General features: G+C 39.9%; 1 pseudogene; it reads right to left on the bottom strand.

The window, feature by feature from the left end:
* Window positions 1-8,738: 8,738 nt before the first annotated feature.
* Window positions 8,739-9,147, bottom strand: LOC103727140 (annotated as a pseudogene).
* Between the last annotated feature and the right edge of the window lie 1,590 nt (window positions 9,148-10,737).

The following is a 10,737-nucleotide window of genomic DNA, read 5'->3' as shown; positions in this document are numbered from 1 at the left end:
CAGTCTTCTCGCTGTGAAGCTGTGTTTTCTCTCTCTAGTTTCTTTCCAGAAATACTTTGAGACCAAGTGGGTATCTCTGTTCAAACATTGCCTTTCCATATTTCCATGTGTACTTGTGGCTTTTTAGCTTATTGTTAATCATTATTAGTTCCCTTAATGCTTAATGCCGCCGCCCCCCCCCCCGCAATTTGATGACGTGAAATGGGAGCACAAGTGGGAAAACCACACAGCTTGAACTGGCTGGGCTTAGGAGACTGCAGGCAGGAAACAGTCGTGTCTCGTGTCATCGTGCCCCCCCCACCCGCCCCTCCCGTCTCAAACATTTTCTATCAGAAACATTTCTGTGGCCATACTGACGTTTCTGGCAAATCTCGTGGCTTCTCAGACAGTTTCAAACTCCAAGGCCAACCTGTTTTGAGATATTATGCCGTTCCATCCAATGTAAGGTAAACCCTCAGTATATAATCCAGTTCAAGGCTTTTCCTCTCTTCCTGGCTCAGAGTAGATTGACTGCTTTCTGGAGGGGTGAAGAGGAGAGAATTGACATCACTTCCTCTCCAGAACTGTCCAGAGCTGGGACCAGGAAGCTGTGGACCAAGGACCACCGACCACCGCAGCCCGCACTGTTTGTGCCTTCATCTTGCTCGTCATATCCCTTTTCTCATGCCAAGTGTTCAGATTCTGGGTCTTGTTTGTGTGCAATGTTGTTAGGCCTTTAGAATGTTCTAGGTCTTCAAGCATGGGAAACTTTCATACATAGCAGCTTTTAGATGTATCTGTTCTTTCTGCTCTTTTCTGTTGCTTCCTATTTATTGATTTCTATTTTTATTCTTTTTTTAAATATTTTTCTTGCTTAATTTTAGTGCTTTAATGCCTTAAATTGAATTTGATTTTTCTCTATTTTCTTTAAAAAATAAAGCATTTAAGCCTACGAATTCCCAATAGGAATAATTTTAACTTTATCATGTATGTTTTTGCATGACGCTTTCTCCATTATTGTTTTATGTGATTTTGGCAATTTCAGCTGTTATATTTAAATAAAATGCTGCTTAGAATATCATTGTAGTTTCCAAGTAGTTAAAAGATTTTGAGATCTTGCTTTATATATTTAGGCCCTTTTGAAATGATGAACAGGGTTGATGAAGCAATGGCTCAGTTGTTAAGAGCACTGGCTGCTCTTACAGAGAACCAGGGTTTGGTTCCCAGCACCCACATGGCGGCTAACAACTGTCTGTAACTCCAGTTTCAGGGGACCTGATGCCCTCTTCTGTCCTCTGCATGCATTGCAGGCATGTGACACTTAAATGCAGGCAAAATACTCATACACATAAAAATAAATACATAATTTAAACAAACAGGAAAAGGTTTTGAGCAATGCCTCTTTTCAAAGTTTGCTCCTTCCTGCCCCTTCTTCTGTTTTACAGTGCAATCAGGAAATGTGTCCTGTAACATTTCCACTGTTTCAAACTGGCTTTGAAACCAAAGACAGGATTAACTTTTATAAGTGTCCTTTAGGATATAAAAGAAATATAGAATCAGGTGTGGTGGCACATGTTTTCAATCCCAGCACTAGAGAGGCTGAGCCAGGAGGTCTCTGCCTAGGCTACATAAACCTGCCTCAAAAAGAAAAAAAGAGGGAGTGGGAGCCTATAGCTATAAGATGTAATATGTAATATTACATGCATCTTTTAGGTCAAATTTGTTGGTTATTTTAGTCTGTATTACTACTTATTTTATTTATTTATTTATTTTATTATTATTATTTATTTTTTATTTTTTTTATTTTTTGGTCTTTTTGAGACAGAGTCTCCCTGTAGTCCCAGCTGTCCTGGAACTCACCATGTAGACCAGCTGGCCTTGAACTCACAGAGATCCGCCTACCTCTGCCTCCGAAGTACTGGGATCAAAGGCGTGTGCCACCATGCCCGGCCCCTACTTGTTTATTTTTATCTGCTGGGTTTTCTAAATCTAAAAAAGTATATTAAAATAGCAGAGTATGGGCCAGGCTTGGTGGCACATGCCTTTAATCTCAGCAATCAGGAGGCAGAGGCAGGCAGATCTCTGTGAGACTGAGGCCAGCCTGGTCTACACAGCAAGTTTTCAGGCCAGTCAGGGCTACATAGTGAGACCCTGTTTCAAAAAAATAAATATCTCTTATCATAATTGTGTTTTTATTTCACTCTCCTACTAGATCTTGCTTTGTATACTTAGGTCCTTTTTAAAATAATGAACAGGGTTGATGTTTATAAGCATTTTACATAAATTTGCTTTTTACCATTATGTAATATGAATACTCCTCCTATTTTGTCTAATCTTAATGGTGTCTGACTTTACTTCTTTGGGTTTACATTTACTTGGTAGTATCTCTTTACACATCCTCTGGATTTCAACCTTTCTATTTTCGCTTTTGTTTAAAGTGGGTATCTTAAGTAGCATGTGTTTGGGTTTTGGTTGTTAAACCACACTGACAGTTGTCAGTAGACATTATCCTGCTGTTTTCTGATTTCTGAGTTGCAGATAGCAATTTCAATGCAGTCTGAATCTTTTTGCATGTAAATAACGGATTCTTCCTGTCTGGAAGTCTACAGAACTGTGTCATTATCTTTGGGATTAGAACACCACTCTGGAATCTCTGGTGGGTTCTTTTTTAGGTCCCCTACTTCCTTGGAACTCAAAGAATTCTTTCTAGTTGAAGATAAAGTCTTCCTTTGTTAACTTTTTTTTCTTTACCTTTTTGCTCAAATATTTGCCGTTCCTCCTTCAGTTACTTTTTTCATGAAAGTTCTGTTTCCTGGTATGTTACAATTTCTGGACTTTGGACCTTCTGGATCTTCTAACCTTTAATCTTCTTCTGTCAGTCTTTAATTTTTTGCTGTTTTGAGACGTTTCTTTCACTTAATAGTCCAAATTTCTGTTTATTTCAGCATTTGATATGCCCTTTTTAAATATATTTGGTATATTTTTTATTTTATTTTATTTTATTTTTGTCTTTTTGAGACAGGGTCTCCCTGTAGCCCCAGCTGTCCTGGAACTCACTATGTACGCCAGGCTGGCTTCAAATTCACAAAGATCTGCCTGCCTCTGCCTCCCAAGTGCTAGGATTAAAGGCGTGCACCACCACGCCCGGCTTGGTGTATTTTTAAAATTAAAAGTCATCAATTAAAAGTCATCATGTTAAGTTCCAGTTATGACAATTTGCTGCTCTAATTGGAGCATCTTTGTTGCACTAATTCTTTTCACTAAAAAATTATAATAATAATGATTATTATTATGCATGTGCATACATGCATGGTGTGTGTGTGTGTAGTTTCAACTTTCTCTCTTTTCACCTTTACATGAATTTCAGGGAAGGAACTTGAAGGTCACCAGGCCTGCACAGCAAGTGCCTTTACCTGCTAATCCATCTCGCCAGCCCATGATTCCTTTTTGTTATTGTTCACGTTGCCCAGCTCTCCCCAAAGTGGTTCTGCTAGCAGCTGCCTGTTTGGACTACTCTGCCCATTTTCCCCCTTTCTGGCATTACATTTCCTTCCTGTAGCATTATTTTCGGTGGACCCGGGTCTTCAGCAACAGCCATCCCATAAGAAGGGGGAGTCTCCAACTCTGTAGACAGACAAGGTATCAGCTAGAAAATTCTCATCAAGTCTCTGCTCCCTGGGTCTTATCTACAAAGGTTAATTTTGTCCTAGCCTCAAAGATAGAGTAGCCCACCTGTTCACTGACCAACTATGCTCTGAGCACCAGAAAGACCAGAAGGGCCTTTCAGGGACAGCTGACTCAGCTGTAGGACTTCCAGATTATTACATAGGGAAGACATATGAAAAGCATTATTCATCCTTGATCCAAATTCAAATTTAACTGGCCGTCCTCTGGTCCTCTGGGCTAAATCTGGCTACCCTAGTCAGCTAGGCTGTTCTCTCTCTCATCTGTGGATTCCCACGGGCCAAACTCTCTCTAATAATCTCAGAACTCTGATCATTTCCTCAAGGCATCTCTGGGCCTTATGCTCTTCCTGGCTTAGATGACACCAAGGTCCAATCCCTTTCCCTATTATGTCTTCACAGCATCCAAGGCCCTAATCTCTTTTCCTGCTCTCCAAGGATCCACTTGAGAAAGAGCTCACAATCACACTGAGTTGAAAAGAGAGAGAGAGCCACTGAGGTGCAAGTTAAGCAGTTGTGATAAACTAATAGGGAAATTATTATCTGTGGTTGTCTAGTCTATCAATTAAGTAGAAAGGAAGACAGAAGAAAATGTGGGACCTGAAAACGATTGTGTCAAACCAGAAAGCCCAGTGAAGGGCAACTCTAGAGAATGGACTGTGGTAGTCAACCTGGGAAGACACAAACCCAGGACTAGGAAGAGAGCGTTCCACAGATTGCACAACATTAAGAAAGAAATGGATGTACATGAAAGAAAGGTGACCCAAGGCCTCCCAGCTCTTGCTTAAGATGTAATCAGATCACTCAGGGCTGCTTACATCAGAGACCTAACTCCATTGTATTCTACTCAGATCCATACCCTCTGGGTTAAATGGAAATCAAACCAGTCTGTAAAAATTGAGAGAAGATATATGTAATAGGCCAATTAATGCAATAAATTCTGCCCAAAATCAGACTTCTCAGATTTCAAAAGAATTCTTCAAAAGTTGAGTTTTTACTTTTGTCTTGTCTCAACTCATTTCAGCTAAAGAAAGCCACATGACACAAATCCAGTTTCACACCTAGAAATCTTGAAATTGCCATTTTGTCATAAGAAAAAGACTGAGCAAAATGAAAAACAACTCCTTTTAGAGCCACAGGACATGTGAGGTCATAGAGCAAACCGCTTCCCCACTATACCCCAAATTGGAGGGACTGAAGAGAAAGTCCCAAGCTGAACTCTCTACAGAAGCCAGTGCTAGGATATGGAAATCTGAACTGGAACTGATGAATTGCTGGAGGTTCTGTGTAAACAAATCAGAGTGAAAAACTTAGAGGAAACCATATCCCCCCTTACAGTTCAACAAGGTCATCACATTGTCAGAAAAAAGTCCCCTCTGCTTCCAGAAGAGGAAGGGGAAAAGAAATATTCCAAAATACTCTGAGTGCTGTATTTATCTTAACAAGACCTGCAGGCCTCGGGATAACCGTGTAACCAGAGCCTAACCAGCTGGGGTTGTATTAGAGCCTAACTAGCCTGGTGAAGGGAAATACCCATCTCCAGCCCATAGTAGCCTGTCGGGGAGAGCTCAGAAGCACAAGGAAGTTGCCAGGCCAAAGACACAGCTCCACAAGACTAGGACCTAGTCATAAAACTGTAGAATGCTTCCTGTCCCCACACTACCACATGAATAATGACCTGTTTAAAATATATTGAAATACGTGAAAATATACTTAGCAGAAGCTGTGTGATGCTGCACGAGCAGTTCTTGGAGAACTGTATGGAACTGAATGTAGACACCAGGACAGTTAGATATAAAACCAATGCTTGAAGCATCCACTTTAGGAACTAGACACAAGCAGCAAATGAAATCCAAAGTAAGAGAAGTAAGGAGATAATACAACTTAATCAGAAATCAATGGCATAGAAAACAATGGTTTAAAAAATAGTTCTTTAAAAAGATGAATAAAATCACTAAGCTTATAATCAGGAAAACTAAGAAATGAGAAAGCACACAAATTATTAATAGAAACAAAAGAAGGGACATCATTATAGAAGTCAGGCAATTTAAAAGTACAGACAAGGGGGCTGGAAGGATGACTCTGGTTAAGAGCACTTGCTGCTCTTGCAGAGTACTGGAGTTTAGTTCCTTGCACCCACATTGTGTAGTTCACAACCACCTGTAGCTCCAGTTCAGGAGATCTGATGCCTTCTTGTGGTCTCCACAGACACCTGCATATACATGCATATACACACCTACACAAAGACACAGTCACACACATTTTAAAAAGTAGAATCAAGGACAGCCAGACTGAGTGATGCAATCCTATAATCCCAACACATAGGAGGCTGAAGCAGGTGGATCTAGAGTTTGAGACTAACCAAAGTTTTGTAGGGAGACTCTAATTCATACATATACATATATGTATATATATATATATGTGTGTGTGTGTAATTCTTTACTAACAAATTTGATAAAGCAGATGAAATGGGACAATTTCTTGGAAGATACTAAAGATGCTAAAAGTCACGTAAGAGGAAGAAACACAATTTTTTTTCTTTTTCTTTTTTTGCAACAAGGTCTTGCTGTGTTCCAGGGACTTATCAAGTTAACTTGTATCTTCCTCCTTCAGCCTCTTGAGTATTGGGATTTCAGGTGTGAGCTACTTAGAAATAGGCAGTGTCAGTAGGTCTCTATCTATTGAAAAAAATGAGATCAATTCATAACTTTCTGTGATAACTTTCTCTACAGTCTTATGTTTAAAGAGCTTGGTTCTTAGCTATCTTAGGAAGTAGAGCCTTTTGGAGGAAGAAGGTCACTGGTGCACTGTATGCCCTTGATGGGCATCTTGTCCCTGGCCCTTCCCATGTCTCACTGCTTCACTGGCCACCACAATGTAAGCATCTTTGCTCTACCCCACTGACCTCCAGGATGTGCTTTACCACATGTCCAGAGCAATGGAGAAAGTCAACCATAGACTGAAACCTCTAAAACCATGAGCCAAAATAAATCATTCCTCCTTTCAAGTTGTTTCGCAATTATTTGTCACAGCAGCGGAAAAAGTCTGACCAATACACCTTTCAAAACAGAAAGCATCATGCCTAGTTTTTGAGTGAATTCTATTGAACATTTAAGGAAGAAACTATACTATCATGTCTTTCAAAGATGGAAGCAAAGAGATTAATCTCTGCTAGGTGTAATAGCACATGCCTGTAATCCCAGCATTTTGGACGCAGAAGGAGGAGGATCAGGAGTTCAAAGCCAGTCTCCACTACATAGATGAGGCCAGCCTGGGCTATGTGAGACTATCTTACCCCATTCCTCAGAGAGAGAGAGAGAGAGAGAGAGAGAGAGAGAGGAATCGATTCCTAGATTGATTCCATGAGGTCCACATTACCCCCAATATCAAAACAAAACTGCAGACCATATCTCTCATGGACATAGGTGTAAAAAAATAAATCAAATTCAACAGTATATAAAAAGAATTATACATGGTAACCAATATCTGAGCTATGCAAGGCAGTTTCAGCATTTAAAAATTACTTAATGTGGGCTGGGTGTTAATCCTAGCATTTAGGAAGTAGATCTCTGTGAGATCAAGGCCAGCTTGGTCTACATAGCAAGTTCCAGGCCAGCTGGGGTTACAGGGAGACCCTGTCTCAAAAGAGAAAAATCAATTAATGCATCCATCACATCAACATGTCAAAGAAAGGAAAATCACATAATTATATCACTAGTTGCAAAAACAACAGCAGCAACAACAAAGCATTTTATGCTAAATTCAATAAAATTTTGTTTACAATAAAACAACTCATGGTGTCACATGCCTGTAATTTTAGCTTGGGTAAATCCAGAGTAATCAAGTCATCATGACACTTGTGAAATAATAGACAGAATCATCAATGAAGAGGAATAAAAAGCCCAGAAATAATCAAGTTGTCTTGAATAAAAGAGCAACAGGATACAATGAAGAAAAACTTTAAAAAAATTTTATTTATTATTTTTATTTTATGTGTATGCATGTATTGCCTGCATGTAGGTAAGTGCACCCATGTCATGCAATGCCCACGGAGGTCAGAAGAGGTTGTCGGATCCCCTGGGACTGGAGTTATGGATAGTTGTTAGCTGCCATGTGGATGCTGGGATTTGAACCTGGGTCTTCTGCAAGAACAACCAGTGCTCTTAACCACTGAGCCATCTCTCCAGCCCCCAAAGACTGTCTTTTAACAAATGGTAATAGTACAAACTGGACATCCAAGTACACACACAAAACAAACAAAAACCAGCATGTAGATACAAGCCTTGCACTCTTCACAAAAAGTAACTCAAAATCACAGACATAAATAAAGCACACAAAAGCCTAAAACTCCAGTAAGACAGCATAGGAAAAAACCTAGATGTCCTTGGGTTTGTCAGTGATTTTAGATGCAAAACCAACAACACATAAAAAAAGGAATTGATTAGCTGGACTTCCCTTTTTATGGTGAAGATCTATTCTTTATTTTGATACAAAAATTAAACTATTTGGCTCTTGATGTGTCCCTTATTTCCATTACATTGTAGAGCATAGGAACACCTTGCTACCAGCTCCAAGGGCATCAAATACACTTTAGAAAAAGCTTGTTGCTACTTGATACTTTTACTTATCTAATTTCATTGCTCTTTGGAGTCAAATAGTGCAAAGGACGGGGTAACTATCTCCCTCTCTTGATTTTTCTTAATTTTACTAACTCTTCATGGGGAAACCCAGTAGTTGGGACATCACATAATTTTGCTAGAGTCTAGTAAGTCTAGTAAACCTGGGCCAGCAGTATACTTGAGTTCTAAGACATAGGCTATTTTTAGTTATAGTTGCAAAAGTGGTTATTAAACTCTTGAGGTTTAGAAATAAAGTATGTGACTGGCATGATTGAATTAGTTTAAATGAACCACATTTATACTAGAAGTCTAGGTGACATACCACTAACGATAAAAACAATGCCTGTGCTCATCAGCAAGTTCAGGCAAATCTTTAAATGGCACATTTGCATGAGTCCTCACTGCAGTCCTGGCTGTGCTCTATCAGATGTCATTATCTTCTTCATCTGAATGCCTATTAGTCTTTACCAGCCAAAACAACCATTGCTCAGTAAAACTGTGCCACAAACTCTGTCTCACTGACCTCCAGCTGCCTGATAAAATGCATTGCAGTCCTGCTCAGCCCAACCTTGAAACCATTGATCCCAGAGATGTAGTTAGCCCTCAAATATACAAGGTGGTTGGTCTGCCCCAGATATACTAAGCTGCTCTAGACCATCCAGCAGTGGCTGTACTTTTCCTGGCAGCGCCTTAGCTACCAGGTCCTGTCCTGACCAACTGGAAAACCAGTGAAGAATTCACTGGATCTCCTGGGAAGTGATGTAAGACATTGGAGAAGGGGAAGAGCTAGTAATTCTGTTTGGCACTGAGGGTAATGGAGAAGGGAAGGATGATAACATAGAAGAGGAAGATGATTCCAGTGACATCCCCCCCTTTCCTTTGAGGGAACCCAGAGATCACAAAAGTCCTTAAACTCCAATTTCCTGAAGTCTCTATCATGTTTCCAGAAGAGGCTAAGGCCTAGCTGGACTTTCTTCAAACAAACAAATATAAATCCCTGTTCTTTGAAAGACATTTCCAAGAAAACAAGAAGACAAGTCACAGATTGGGAGAAAATAGGTTTTTCTTTTTTTAACTTTTACAAAAACTTTATTGAGACTTTCATACATGCATATAAGGTGTTTTGATCAAATCCACACCCACTCCCTACCCTCCAACACCTCCCATATCTCCCCATCATTTTTTTTCTTTTTCTTTTCTTTTCTTTTCTTTCATTTATTTATTTTAATGGGGCTTTTGGGTACTCTAACATTCCCCCCCTCTGAAGAGGTAACCTTAAAATCTTTTAAGGATTAGATACAAGCTCCCAAATACTTCTGACATTTTCAGTTTTGGCCTTTGGAATAGAGTATGTTGCTGACAGTCCCAAGGACATTTTGACTTTTAGCCAAGAAACTGGCTACTTTTCTTTGGGGTCTTTTTACCCTAACTGCCTAGCCAATTCCTACCTCCTGTTCTTATCATGCCATCCTCCAAAGGGGTTACCCAAATTGTCAATAGGGAATAGGGTCACAGACCACACTAGCTTCTTCCATGCTGAACAGAGATGCAGAGTGAGGCAATTAGAGTATCCCTTCAGTGGGTCTATCTGAAAGACTCCCAAATTGCATAACTCTTATCTCTAAAGGGAAAAGAAAGTCCTTGAATCATGAATAGGAGACGTGAAGGAGAAGTAAAGGCAAGAATAATTAGCATTACAAGTTCTAGACAGGGAACTAGAAAAGCATCAGAACAGGGCAATTTTCAAATGTTCATAAGAGTCCATTGGAGTTTCTTGACAAGGGCTTCCAAAAGCATCCCTCTATTGGGTTCTGCCTCACTTTTCTTTTGTCTTCCAAGGCTGGGCTCTAGAGTGATGGATTTAGGATTTGCTTTCAGGTATTTCGATGGCACCATGTGGAGGCAGGATCCTGAGGAACTGGGTTCTCAGACCCGCTGATAGATGGAGGCTAGAGGGAGGCCAGAACTCGGCACTCTCTGGTGGTCTGCTGAGATCCGAGCCTGGGAGAAAATAGTTTTAGAAGATACATCTGATAGGACTGTTATCTAAAATAAACAAAATACTCTTAAATCTCAATGATAAGAAAGATAAGAGAAAAAATAGACATTTCACCAAAGAAGATACACAGATACCAAATAAATGTATGAAAATATACCCTACATCATTTGTGATCAGGGAATGGAAATTAAGTATCAGCGAGGGGGCTGGAGAGATGGCTCAGCAGTTAAGAGCACTGACTGCTCTTGCAGAGAACCCAGGTTTGCGTCCCAGCACCCACATGGCAGCTACGAACTGTCCTTAACTCCAGTTCCAGAGGAATACAACAACGTCCTCTTCTGACCTCCGTGCCATTGCACAACATAAGTGAACTCATATACATGCAGGCAATACAGTCATACACATAAAAATAATAAATAAAATATAAAAATTTTTTAAAATATAAAGTATCAGTGAG

This window comes from Nannospalax galili, unplaced genomic scaffold, assembly GCF_000622305.1.
Source record: "Nannospalax galili isolate Female #2095 unplaced genomic scaffold, S.galili_v1.0 scaffold109, whole genome shotgun sequence".
Classification (NCBI taxonomy): Eukaryota; Metazoa; Chordata; class Mammalia; order Rodentia; family Spalacidae; genus Nannospalax; species Nannospalax galili.
The sequence above is the reverse complement of the archived record's forward strand: the minus strand, read 5'-3'. Positions and strand labels throughout refer to the sequence as shown.